The sequence below is a fragment of the Armigeres subalbatus genome, chromosome 2 (assembly GCF_024139115.2).
Source record: "Armigeres subalbatus isolate Guangzhou_Male chromosome 2, GZ_Asu_2, whole genome shotgun sequence".
Lineage (NCBI taxonomy): Eukaryota > Metazoa > Arthropoda > Insecta > Diptera > Culicidae > Armigeres > Armigeres subalbatus.
The window spans coordinates 121475064-121489348 of NC_085140.1; the positions used below are offsets into that span (position 1 = coordinate 121475064).

The 14285-nt window shown below is 39.8% G+C and overlaps 1 protein-coding gene across 8 annotated transcripts in view; it reads left to right on the forward strand.

The window, feature by feature from the left end:
• LOC134210761 (peroxidasin) overlaps positions 1-14285 on the forward strand; it is a 671031-nt gene that overhangs the window by 295276 nt on the left and 361470 nt on the right. The window lies entirely within an intron of this gene.

Consider the following 14285-nt stretch of genomic DNA (forward strand, 5'->3'; position numbering starts at 1 on the left):
CCGAAAAAAAACAGCTATTCAAACGAACTGCAGGATTTTTATCCCTGATGAAAATGATGAAGAATGAATATAGAATAGTAAGCTGTCCCATCAGCTGAATCCCGGTCGGAAACTTGATTTGATAGCGCTTGGGTTTAGCCAACGCAATATGCCACGGAACGTTTATCGAACCATAATCGTCACTCACAAAATTATGTTGTCGTTGGTTTTTGCCACTTTTCGTCAGCTTCCAATGCTAGCGATTAGTTAGAGAAGAAGTCCTCAAGTGGAGGACGAAATGCGTATCTGTGTTGATACCAAATTAGTGGAAGTAAAAGGAAGACAACAGTTATTTAAACCGTGTAACATTTTCCCCTAAGACGCTCGCAAATAATTATTCATATTCAATATTTTGCTGGTTTAAATACCATGCGGCTCCATATTGATCGTCATAGGGCCGTTACAAGTATTTAATAAAAATTATGTCCTACTGGTCTGCGAAAGGTCGAGTTGAGGGGTGGTGTAATCTTCTATCTATCTTATCTCTATATATATATATATATATATATATATATATATATATATATATATATATATATATATATATATATATATATATATATATATATATATAAATGACTTTGCATTCCCTTTGAGGCAATACAATTCACGAACGGGTTGACAAATTTGTACGGTTTTCTCACTTATCGATTCATCTTGGGACTCTATGTGTTTTTGTATATATACCAAAAGTTGGTCAATTTAACAAGGAAAGTTGGAAAATTGTCAGAATGCAGAATTTTCATGAGTTCTGAAGAAAGCCATGAAGCTCGAACTGAAATCGATCTAGAGTGCGAGACTGACGATTGACAGTTTGACCGAGAGATAAAAAAACGAGCGAGATCAGGCAGCTTTGTCTAGTATCTATCCAATTTTTTACGGTAGGTTGCCATAATGCTATGAATAACCCTTTTGACACATGGCGTGTCCACTATATTTTTTTTTATAATTAAATCATAGAAATCTTTGGCTTGATGATCATTTTTGTGTACATAAATATTGAAGGTTGAAGGTGAACGTGCTCGGTGGTCTAATGGCTACCGCTTCTGTCTTATAAGTAGGATACACAATCCCAAAACCTTCCGTGGCACCTATGAGAGGTCGTAGAGTTCTCTGCATCTTTCTTAAGTAGGTGTCCAACTAACTACCCTTCCCTATTGGAGAGTGCATGCTTCCATTCTTTAAGAGATAGTGATTAGTCTCAAATCAATACATGTGGTAACGGAAAAAAGGGATGCAACTCTCATACAATAGTCTCGGCTTGTACCACCTACGAATTTGTGCGAAATGCTTAATGCTAATTGTTATCGACACAGCGTTCCTTTTCGCAAATTCTATGGGTTAATTTATTACAAACGAAAAGGTCATCAACCCAAATCTCCACATCCCAAAAGAAGGGACATATCTTACACGAGCGCAACAAGTGCGCTAGAATTTGCTAAGGAAAAAGGTTCAATTTCATCCTTCCCCGAAATAGCTACCGGGTGACGGCATTTAAACCACTTCGAGTGGAATACGATAGGGAGAGATCGTAGGAGAAATGCAATGCTCTTGCAATACAACAAGCACGCACAAGCTTAGGCGTGAGCGGTTGCGCCCAGCTGATAAGTGCATACAAGGCATTGGGCCTGCTTTGCTTAGGCGGCTAGCGCATAAGAAGATGGGAAAGGAAAAAAGGGTCATAAGTTTTCGACCATAATTACTCTTGCGTCGGAGGTGATGGTACGTCTCGTTTTTGGTGGAAAGTAAACAACTGCCACCGCAAGTTTATTATAAGGGACAAACTGATCTTGTGTGCTACCGTTCCATGTAACGGGGCCCGAGAAAATGCACCGTCAGTCCAAGGGACGATCACCCGGCAGGGTAATAAAATTCCCAAAAATAATCGAACAATGATAGCGCTGCCGTTCCTAATGCAGCTAGAATATGCCTTACTGCTGTTGGGTGCAACTGAGAATTTAAATGAAGTACCGCGTATGCATTTCTCAGGTTCGATTAGACTCCGTGATTTAAGAAAGTAATAAAATTGGAACGCGTGTTCTATTCTGGTAGCTATTCCAGGGGAGATAGTTTTAGGAATTGAGACGTCAGAAATGACATCTCTTTCTAGCCTTAGAGTTAAGAGGAGCCCAGTAGGGGCTCAATCTAGTATATAAGGAAAATCATTTCGTTGAATAAAACAGACTTTACCAGACTTTGTAGTGCGTTGGATCTAAACGTGTCTCATTTCTTCAAGTCTCACTTCCTTAGCCTTTGACATAATACTCTGAAAGGTGATATTGGCACCGCTCTATAGTCGGTAAACAGGCCCTTTCCAGTACTTATGTCAAACGCAGGATTGACTACACTATCCAAATAAATCTGATAAATTACAAACACTCTCGGAAGAGGATATTGACACCGCTCCATAGACGGTACTCAGGCCCTTCCCAGTGTTTATTGTTTATTAGATAATCTCATTAAGTTTTAGACTTGCTTCTAAAACTTAAGAGGAAAGGATTTTGTCGCTTGTAAAGGCGCTAATTCTCTACGCGAATTCCATTTTTTATAAAGTCCCGGTACGTAAGGTCATCCTTCGCGAATAAGTTTTAACGCGACGTTAGTCGTGTCTTAACCATCAATTACTCTTTTGGACGCTACATCGGTGGTGTCCAAATTAGAAGTACATTAGTCCTTTCGTCCGCGACATGGTGGCTCCAGAGCGAGGAATGTAGTGAAACGCGCGCGTGTGCAAGTGAAGTGTAATAAAAGCTGCAACCAGAGGAGTAAGCTGCAAAGATAAAAAGGTATAATCCATCAAACCGAAAAGTTATATATCACAGTATTGTATCAAGGTTGACGGCACCATTAAGCCGACAAATTAAACAAAAAGATTATACCAGGTTGACGGCACCATTAAGCCGACAAGTATAAAGGCGGTAAGCCAAGATAAGGTTGACGACACCTACGTTACAAGTCGATAAAAGGTTGACGACACCTACGTTACAAGTCGATAAGGTTGACGACACCTACGTTACAAGTCGATAAAAGGTTGACGACACCTACGTTATAAGTCGATAAGAGGTTGACGACACCTACGTTACAAGTCGATAAGGTTGACGACACCTACGTTACAAGTCGATAAGAGGTTGACGACACCTACGTTACAAGTCGATAAGGTTGACGACACCTACGTTACAAGTCGATAAGAGGTTGACGACACCTACGTTACAAGTCGATAAGGTTGACGACACCTACGTTACAAGTCGATAAGGTTGACGACACCTACGTTACAAGTCGATAAAGGTTGACGACACCTACGTTACAAGTCGATAAGAGGTGACGGCACCTACGTTACAAGCCGCATAAACTTTACGGGTAAATGTCTGACCCTATAGAAGACATCAAAGATTTAACAGCATACTTTAACGAAATCGATTATAGATTTCAAATAGTCAAACTATCAAAAAATATAAACGCTGGCATAGAAAGCCTATTGCTTCGGGGACAAATTCAGAATCAAAGAGATTTAAATTAATTCTGTGGCCTGGAACAATTAAACAACAAATAGTTTTCCAGAGCATTCAGAAATACTATTACGAAGATAGACCGCTATCTCGCAAATTAAAAGAATTAATTAAAATTGAAGAATTAGAACAGTGTCTTAAGACCTGTAAGATTAAAAAAAAAGATGGCTAAGAAAACAACAAAATCCATGTTTACCATCAATGATAATGGGCATTGTCGTCTATGTACGCGCCCTGATGATGTCCAAGACATGGTCCAATGTGACCACTGTGATAGATGGTTTCACATTGGATGTGTAAAACTGAATACCCTTCCGACACCAGAGGATAATTGGAATTGTTTCTATTGCGAGAAAGAACGCAAGGAACTTTCTGATATTAAATTACAACTTATGACAATTCAAAAGGAGCTCGAAACACGAGCAAAGGCTCAGAAAGGTGCTGAGATCCATGCAACCTCTCTGGAGTTAGAGTTAGAGGATGTAAAAACGAGCTAGAAGAGAAGAGCAAAGTAGAAGATGCAAAACAGGATGTCTTAAAGGATTTAGCGGAAGTTTTACAACGATCCCGTCTAAAATCTCCTTCGGAGGATTCTCTTCATGAGAAAGAAGAAAAGATTTCCGAAGGAAAGGTACTGTCAGTTCTGATGAAAAGACAGTTACAAACATTGCCAACCTTTTCTGGAGTAGCCAGAGAATGGCCCATATTCAAGAGACGTTTTATGGAAACCACTGAATCAGGAGAATATTCGGATTCAGAAAACTTAATTCGCCTTCAGCAAGCTTTGACTGGATCCGCTGCAAAAAGCGTCCAAGCACTTATGTTGGATCCAACCAACTTAAAACAAATCTTGGATAGGCTCGAACGTCAGTTCGGTCAATTCAAAAAGGTATATAAGGAGTTAAGAGATGATATCGAGCAGGTGCGATCTTGCGGACCTTACACAGTGATCGAATTAGCCGATACTTTAGAGAACTTAGTTTCTCACTTACAGGCTATGAATCAAACCGAATACTTACGAGATCCACGTTTAATTGAGGAAATTGTTTCCAAACTCCCTTACGAACAGCAAGTAAGATGGTTGGAATTGGTTCAACAAAACCTTAAGTCGGGGAAACCCATTATGACTCTCAAGGAATTGTTAGACTTTATCAAACCTAGAGCCGATATTCAGAGAGAGATGTCAAGACAGCCTCTAGATAGACGCAATAGGATCAATTTTCATCAAGAATCCTACTCTCGATGCTTCATTTGCAGTGGGGCACATGGGGTAGAACATTGCTCTGCTTTTAAGGCTCTAACACCATGGGAACGTAGTCAGAAGACTCGAGCCAAAAGGGCATGTATTACATGTCTGAAAAACATGGAGGAATATGTAAAACATTAAGGAAATGTGGAATCCATGGTTGCCAAGGAAAGCACCACAAAATGTTGCACTTCAGTCGTGCACCTCCAGTTAAAAGAGAAAATGATAAACAAGACTCAGCCAAGGGCGCTGAAAACAAGCCATTAGTAGCCCGCACAAACTTGCATCACCAATTCACGACGCAAGTATTCTACCAAATTATTCCCGTGACCTTAAAGAATAATGAATATAAGATTCAAACCTTTGCGTTTATCGACCCAGGTTCTTCATTAACTTTGATCGACAAACACTTGGCGGATCAATTACATTTAGCTGGGACACCAGCCCCGCTAAAGATTACTTGGACTCAAAACTTCTCCAAAGTAGAGGGAGCAAGTCGTAGAGTGTATTTCGATATACAAGGCTCTAACGGTAACCAACACCGCTTGAGCAATGTAAGGACAGTTGAGAATTTGCAGTTACCAATGCAAACCATTGACTATCCAGATATGTGTCAAGATTTTCCGTACCTAAGCGGACTTCCAATCGCAAGTTTCAAGCGAGCTCAACCGAGACTATTAATCGGTCTCAATCATAGCCATTTGATGTTACCATTAAATCGACGTTCCCTGGGTTCCAATAAACCTATGGCAATAGAAACGCCATTAGGTTGGTTAATTTTCGGCAATGTGAGCGAAGAGGTTCATGATAATCACATTATGATAATTCAAGAAGAAGAAGAAGAAATGAATAGGATGATAGAGAATTATTTTTCAATTGAAAATTTTGGGGTAAAATTCGAGAAACTTCCAGAGCCTAAAGAGGTGTCTAGAGCTAGAGAAATAGTAGCTAAGACACTTAAATACGATGGAAGTCAATACGAAATTGGACTGTTGTGGAAGCAGGACAATTTAAACTTCCCTGAAAGTTATTCCCAAGCCTTTAGACGCTTAAATAACCAGGAATCAAAATATTCCGGAAATCAGGATATCCAAAATTGGATGAACAACACTATACGAGAATATGAAGAAAAAGGATACGCAAGGAAAATCTCCGATAAAGAATTTAGTGCCTGGGAAAAGGAGATTTACTATTTGCCACATTTTATAGTGATCAACAAAAATAAGCCTATACCAAAACCTAGGTTAGTCTTTGATGCAGCAGCAAAAACCACGGAGTATCATTCAATTCAGCCCTTATATCCGGACCAGATGCTACGATATCTTCCTTCGGGGTCTCGTTGAGATTCCGAGAAGGTAAAATAGCCGTAGCGGGTGACATAAAGGAAATGTTTTGTCAAGTGAAAATAAATAAGGAAGATCAAAGGAAGCAATGCTTTTTATTCCGAAATTTTGACAAAACTAAAACCCCAGATGTATATGTTATGCAAGTAATGACATTCGGGGCAACATGCTCTCCGGCTTGTGCGCAGATAGTTAAAAATCATAACGCAGAGTTGTACAAGCATTCTAAACCAAAGGCTGCCTTAGCTATAGTGAAGCAACATTATGTAGATGACTACATTGACAGCTTCACAGATTTAAAAGATGCCATAGGGACCGTTAAGGATGTAATTGAAATACACCAAAGGGCAAATTTCTTCATTCGTAATTTTGTATCCAATAATCAAAACCTAATAAATGCGCTACCTAAAGAAAGAGTTCAAGGCAGTACAGTCAGATTATTTGAAGATAAGGACAGCGCCGAAGAAAAAATACTTGGAATATTTTGGAACACAGCTCAAGACAATATTTGTTTTAAACTGAATATCTCGAAATTACCAATAGATGTGGTAAATATGTCCAGACATCCCACTAAAAGGGAGGTACTATCATTTGTCATGAGTGTTTATGACCCAATGGGTCTTATATCTAACTTGACAATTCATGGGAGGATACTAATGCAATTTCTCCACATTGAAACAAAAGATTGGGATACAGCAATAAGTGATGAAAATCACAAAAATGGCAACAATGGTGTGAAGCTATCCAGCAGACCACTAACATCAAGATACCAAGGCAAATGTTGGGAGATTTAACCCAGACATTTGAAATACATACATTCGTTGATGCTTCTGAATATGCTTACGCAGCTGTATGCTATATGAGAGGAATTGGAAAACATAACCAGACAATAAGTGTACGACTTATAGCTTCAAAGGCTAGAGTTGCACCTATACAAAAGCTCACAATTCCAAGATTAGAATTGCAAGCTGCAGTCCTAGGGACACGTCTTACGGAGACGATAATATCCGAGCTTCGCATAACTCCAATAAGAATTGTTTATTGGTCTGATTCACAAACAGTGCTATCCTGGATTAAGTCAGACCACAGACGCTATAAACATTTCGTTGCCAACCGCATTGGAGAGATCCTTGAAGTCTCCACAATAGATCAATGGCGGTATGTACCTACGTCACAAAATCCAGCAGATGAGGCAACGAAATGGGTTACCGGAGATTCCAAATGGTTCTCCGGACCAAAGTTTCTAAAGGACGATGAAGCTCTGTGGCCAAAATCCAAATACACGCCACAAACCACCGAAGAAATCAGAAATGTTATTCTAACTCACACTCATGTGCAGGACATATTTGAATGTATTCAAGAAGATAGATTCTCGAACTGGAATAAGTTTGTTCAGCACGTAAGTTTGCTGAAAAGAATCGTGCTACGAATCTGTAAGAAGAAACACAATAACATAGTTACTTACTCAGACAGACAAAATGCCGAGTGGTCAATTATTCGAAAGGCCCAGTGGCAAGAGTTCCCAAACGAAATTGAAGAACTTCAACAAAATGGTTGTGTAAAGCCATCAAGTAGCATAGCATCATTAGTACCCTATTTAGATGAATTTGGGATTATGCGATCTTTAAGTCGCTATCATAACAGCTCTGCAATCCCATCCTCTGCTCGTGTTCCGATAATTCTTCCATATAATAATCACATTACATCTCTAATTATGAAACATTATCATGAGAAATATCTACACCAAAGCGACAATGTTGTCATAGGGCGGTACGTCAGAAATTCTGGATAATAAGAGCTAGGCAAGTTCTGCGATCTATCAAAAGAGATTGTCAGAAATGCAAAATGATAGAGCTAAACCGGTAATACCTCAAATGGCAAACTTACCTCCATGTAGAGTCGATATGTATACATATCCCTTTACACATACTGGAGTCGATTACTTCGGACCATTAGAAGTTCAAGTAAAACGATCAATTGAAAAGAGATGGGGAGTTATATTTACTTGTATGACTACAAGAGCTACTCATCTGGAATTAGCAGAGAAATTAGACACAGATGCCTTCTTAGTATGTTTAAAAATTTCCAGAATCGTCGAGGGAAGGTTAAGCATCTTTATAGTGACAACGGCACTAACTTTGTAGGGCTGACCGTGAGATGAAGGAGCAACTATCTGAAATCAATAAGATAATGGGAGGAGGTACGGCTGCTTCTTTAGAAATTGAATGGACATTCAACCCTCCTGCTGCTCCACACTTCGGAGGAGCTTGGGAACGTCTGATTCAAATAATTAAGAAATGTCTTAAAGAAATTCCAGCTTGCCGACAGGGGCACAAACCCACAGTAGAGGAGCTGAGAGCCGCTTTAATACAAGCAGAATTTATTCTGAATTCTAGACTTCTCACACATTCCTCTAGAAAGTTCAGACGATGATCCTTTGACACCGTTTCACCTTTTGATAGGAAGAGCTGGAGAGTATTCTTCACCATACTCTATACACGGGGACAATTTGTCCAAGAAGCAATACGAACGCGTGCAGCATTACATGCGTTATTTTTGGGACAGATGGCAAAAGGAATACCTTCCAACTCTGCTCAAACGGAACAAATGGACTCAAAAAGTGGAACCTATAAAGGTAAATGATATCGTCTTAATAACCGACAAGGAATATCACGGAAAATGGCTAAAAGGCCGCGTATTAGAAGTACGTACAGCCGCTGATGGTCAAGTACGATCAGCTTTAATAAAAACCATTCAAGGTGAATACACAAGACCTGCAGCCAAAATAGCCGTGTTGAATGTTAGAAAACCAAACGAAGGAGAATCTAGGACTGATACGCTAGTAGAGGAAACTAATGATGCTCAAACTAATGTTCAATCCGGAGAAGACCTAAAGAAAAGCCTTCCGGAACAAAACAAATAAAATTTAAGGAGTTACCAAAACTCCAACCAGGAAAACAACTCACCGGTAGAATCTCAGATCAACTGAGAGGGACGTTGCGAAATACATGTTTCGTAAATCACCATCGAGCAGTGGATTTAGAGGAGATATCCATAACCTCTAGAGGAGTATCTTCTAAAAAAGGATCCAGAAAAAGAATTCTGGAAAAGGATTGGCTGAAATCAACGCCAAAGGAAAAAATAGGGATGAAGGAAGAACTTCCTTTACCAGATAGTTCCAATTCAGCTATCGCTAAGGCTAATTTTGACTCGTGGGGAAAACGTCTCAAGGTTGATGTTGATAAAATCAAAGAATTGCGAGATCGTTGGCAGCAAAAGAACGCAATCGAAAGGCCAGTAAAGAAGACAAAAATACGAAAACTTGGAAACCCAGAGGAACAGAATACCACGAACCAATCTCGAGTGAATGCGAGAACAAGGATACCCTCTGGCGGAGCACTCAAGGCTTTAATGATGCTTTTCTGTATTGGAACAGTATTTTCATCGGAACCATCAGGTCTTATAGCTTACGATTGTGCGAATCCAGATATTAACATGACCAGCTACTCGCTGCTGGATGTAACTTCTTGCTTGCCAACTGAAAAGAATCTCACAACGAAGGAAGTGCCTATACAAGTCCTTCAAAGAAATGCAAAGTGCAGTAATGGTATATCAATGTAAGGTTATTATAAAGCGTATCATAAAACATTGCGGAATGCATTCACATACCTCGGACTATGAAAGAAGATACGCATATATAGTTAGGAATTTACATCAGAAGAATGCCTTCGTGTACATCAATTGGGAATATATCCATTAACTCGGAATGCAGGAATTAATGAACTAAAGCGAAACCATACTACTAGAGGAGAGACTTTAGTTACTGGAAGTGTTTGGTCAAGCTCTTGCAGTGGAGGTGTGTATAAAACTCCAGAATACACCTGGATCAACGCATTAGTTTACTATGAGTATGAGGTATCACTATATAATTACGTTGCTGCAGTAGATCACGAGAATGACCAAATTATGTTGAGACATGGTTTAGTATGTCCATATTCTCACGGAAAATGTTTGGATTCCGAAGATGGTTATTCAACGTGGAATGTAAACTTGAGTCAGCGCTGTGAGGAAACTGAATTCGAAGTAATATACGAAGGAAACGTTAACAAAACAACGAACACAGCTGATGGACAAGAAAGTAAGCACGCAGTTTACACCGCTATATCTGACTCACATTTATTTTCGATCCGCACAAAGGAGACATCACAAATATGTGGTTATAAGGGCTATACGACGGATCATCCTAGGATATTTATCCTAGAATCATCATCGTTTAAATCACCTTTTACTCGAAAGCCCGCCAACATAAGAAATCATGATTTATTCACCTATTTCAACTCGAAAATTACATTAGTTGAAAATTATATAGGTCAAAAATTAGACGAAGTTTACAGGACGGTGATGACGGAGATGTGTAAACTCGATAAAGCTTTATTAGAAACAAAGCTAACTTTAGCCAGAATAAATCCAACGGAGTTTGTCACCAGTATAATGCGACGCTCCGGATTCTCAGCAGTAGTCGCTGGAGAAGTATTGCATGTCCTACAATGCAAACCAGTTTACGTACAACCTGTAGCGTTAGAGAGATGCTATCAGGAATTACCAGTTAAATATGGAAATGACACGATGTTCCTGACACCAGTTACTAGAACATTACAACTTAGAGGAACCGAAATCGAATGTACACCCTTGTTACCGGCAAAATTTCAATTTGGAGGAGATGGTACACGTTTGATGGCAAAATTAGAGAAACCACATCACCTATGAAACTATCTACGGAAATCGTAACAAAATGGCACTATACTCCACTGCCAAATCTAATGGATAGCGGAGTATATGACAAGGAAAGTGTACAAAAGATGCGCACAATGATATACGATCAAGGAGATCGTAGGATAGCGTCTAACGTAGTCCACAAGATGTTAACTGGACAAAATCCTAATCGACAAGGATTTTTTGAAGCACTTGTATCAGAAAAGCTTATTGACAACGTAATCAATAAATACTGGAACAAATTAATAACTTTATCAACATGGTTAGGTAATTTAACTTCAACCATAATCGGATTATACATGATCGGTAGGTTTGTTAAATTTGTAATAGATACAATTATGCATGGTCGTATACTTTACGATATTTATGGGTTTGGATGGCAATTAATTGCCTCGTTTTGGGATTCAATGACGTCTTTTCTATCACACAGAAATGCTCTAAGAAACATTAACAGGTCAAAGACGGAGGATATCAACCACGGTCCAAGCGAAGTTAAGGTACACCTCTTGGAAGCAAGCGGGCAAATGCCACCGGAACCTCGTGCACCAATCCGGATGTATAAGCCAAATACAAGACGCGATCAACACCCTGTCAATGAGGAACCAAGCGCAATCAAAACCATATCCGATAAATAAGGCTGGAGTCAATCAGATCTCGCCACTCATCAATATAAGTTACGGCTGAGGGTCAATCCGATCTCGCCATTGGTCAACGGCTGAGGGTCAATCCAACCTCGTCTCCTATCAACAAGAAGCAAGCTGATGGTCATTCCGACTTCAGCATATATGTATCATCATACGACCGAAGATCAATTCAACTTCGGAACCTGTTCACTATATGGCTGAGGGTCATTCCGACCTTAGCAATAATCATCAAAGAAACAACAGTCGAAGGTCAATCCGACTTCGGCACATGTACACCAAACGGCTGGGGGTCAAACCGACCTCGGCGTTAATCTTCGAGAAGCTACCGAAGGTCATCCCGACCTCGGCGTCTAGCATCTACGATCAAGGGTCAACCCGACCTCGTTATTCATCAAAGTGAATCTTAATTCTAATTACCATACATTAAGTAGTGATAATTTTAGTAAAAGCGAGAATTTTTTTTTAATCAAAGTGAAAAGTAATACGAACATAAAGAAGCATACATTCAAAAAAAGAAGAAAAGAAAAAATATATATTCATATATGTGTGCCATTTTTAATCTCATATGCTATTATAACTGAAATTGAACCACTTATAAAAAGATTAATAACAAAACCGATTAATAGGAAGATCCATAAAAATTATTAAAGAGAGGACATTACGGAACATTCAAACAATACAGCACGATATAAACAAACTTGTAAATGGATCTTAGGTTAGGTAAACGCTGTGTCCTAATTAGAATTATATAAAACTCTTACAGATTTTATGACTGAGGGAATGTTATCGACACAGCGTTCCTTTTCGCAAATTCTATGGGTTAATTTATTACAAACGAAAAGGTCATCAACCCAAATCTCCACATCCCAAAAGAAGGGACATATCTTACACGAGCGCAACAAGTGCGCTAGAATTTGCTAAGGAAAAGGTTCAATTTCATCCTTCCCGAAATAGCTACCGGGTGACGGCATTTAAACCACTTCGAGTGGAATACGATAGGGAGAGATCGTAGGAGAAATGCAATGCTCTTGCAATACAACAAGCATGCACAAGCTTAGACGTGAGCGGTTGCGCCCAGCTGATAAGTGCATACAAGGCATTGGGCCTGCTTTGCTTAGGCGGCTAGCGCATAAGAAGATGGGAAAGGAAAAAGGGTCATAAGTTTTCGACCATAATTACTCTTGCGTCGGAGGTGATGGTACGTCTCGTTTTGGTGGAAAGTAAACAACTGCCACCGCAAGTTTATTATAAGGGACAAACTGATCTTGTGTGCTACCGTTCCATGTAACGGGGCCCGAGAAAATGCACCGTCAGTCCAAGGGACGATCACCCGGCAGGGTAATAAAATTCCCAAAAATAATCGAACAATGATAGCGCTGCCGTTCCTAATGCAGCTAGAATATGCCTTACTGCTGTTGGGTGCAACTGAGAATTTAAATGAAGTACCGCGTATGCATTTCTCAGGTTCGATTAGACTCCGTGATTTAAGAAAGTAATAAAATTGGAACGCGTGTTCTATTCTGGTAGCTATTCCAGGGAGATAGTTTTAGGAATTGAGACGTCAGAAATGACATCTCTTTCTAGCCTTAGAGTTAAGAGGAGCCCAGTAGGGGCTCAATCTAGTATATAAGGAAAATCATTTCGTTGAATAAAACAGACTTTACCAGACTTTGTAGTGCGTTGGATCTAAACGTGTCTCATTTCTTCAAGTCTCACTTCCTTAGCCTTTGACATAATACTCTGAAAGGTGATATTGGCACCGCTCTATAGTCGGTAAACAGGCCCTTTCCAGTACTTATGTCAAACGCAGGATTGACTACACTATCCAAATAAATCTGATAAATTACAAACACTCTCGGAAGAGGATATTGACACCGCTCCATAGACGGTACTCAGGCCCTTCCCAGTGTTTATTGTTTATTAGATAATCTCATTAAGTTTTAGACTTGCTTCTAAAACTTAAGAGGAAAGGATTTTGTCGCTTGTAAAGGCGCTAGTTCTCTACGCGAATTCCATTTTTTATAAAGTCCCGGTACGTAAGGTCATCCTTCGCGAATAAGTTTTAACGCGACGTTAGTCGTGTCTTAACCATCAATTACTCTTTTGGACGCTACATCGGTGGTGTCCAAATTAGAAGTACATTAGTCCTTTCGTCCGCGACACTAATGCTAATACTAATAAATATTGAAGGTTGAAGGTCTGCAGAATGAGAAGTTGGCTTCATGGTGATCGGGAAGCAGTGTTATCCGGTGGAAGCTGATAAGCGACCGAATTTGCGTGTTGAGAATGAAGGGCAAATTCTTCAATTAGAGCCTGATCAGCATCTATGCCCCAACGAACGATAAGCCTGATGACGTGTAGGATGAGTTCTATGAGAGCCTTGACAAGACCTACGGAGAGTGCCCAACACACGATGTAAAGATTGTCATCGGGGATGCAAATGCGCAGATCGGAAGAGAAAGTTTCTTTTGCCATGCCATTGGTACGGAAAGCCTTCATTCCGCTACCTACGATAATGGCCTGCGACTTGTAAACTTTGCTGCTGCTAGAGGGATGACAATAAGCAGTACCTATTTAACACGTAAGAATATCCGCAAACACACCTGGCAACATTCGAGTGGAGACAATTGCTCACAGATAGACCACGTGCTGGTCGACGGACGACATTTCTCGGTTGTTATAGATGTAAGGTCCTTCAGAGGTCCGAACATCGACTCGGACTTTGGGAGCGACT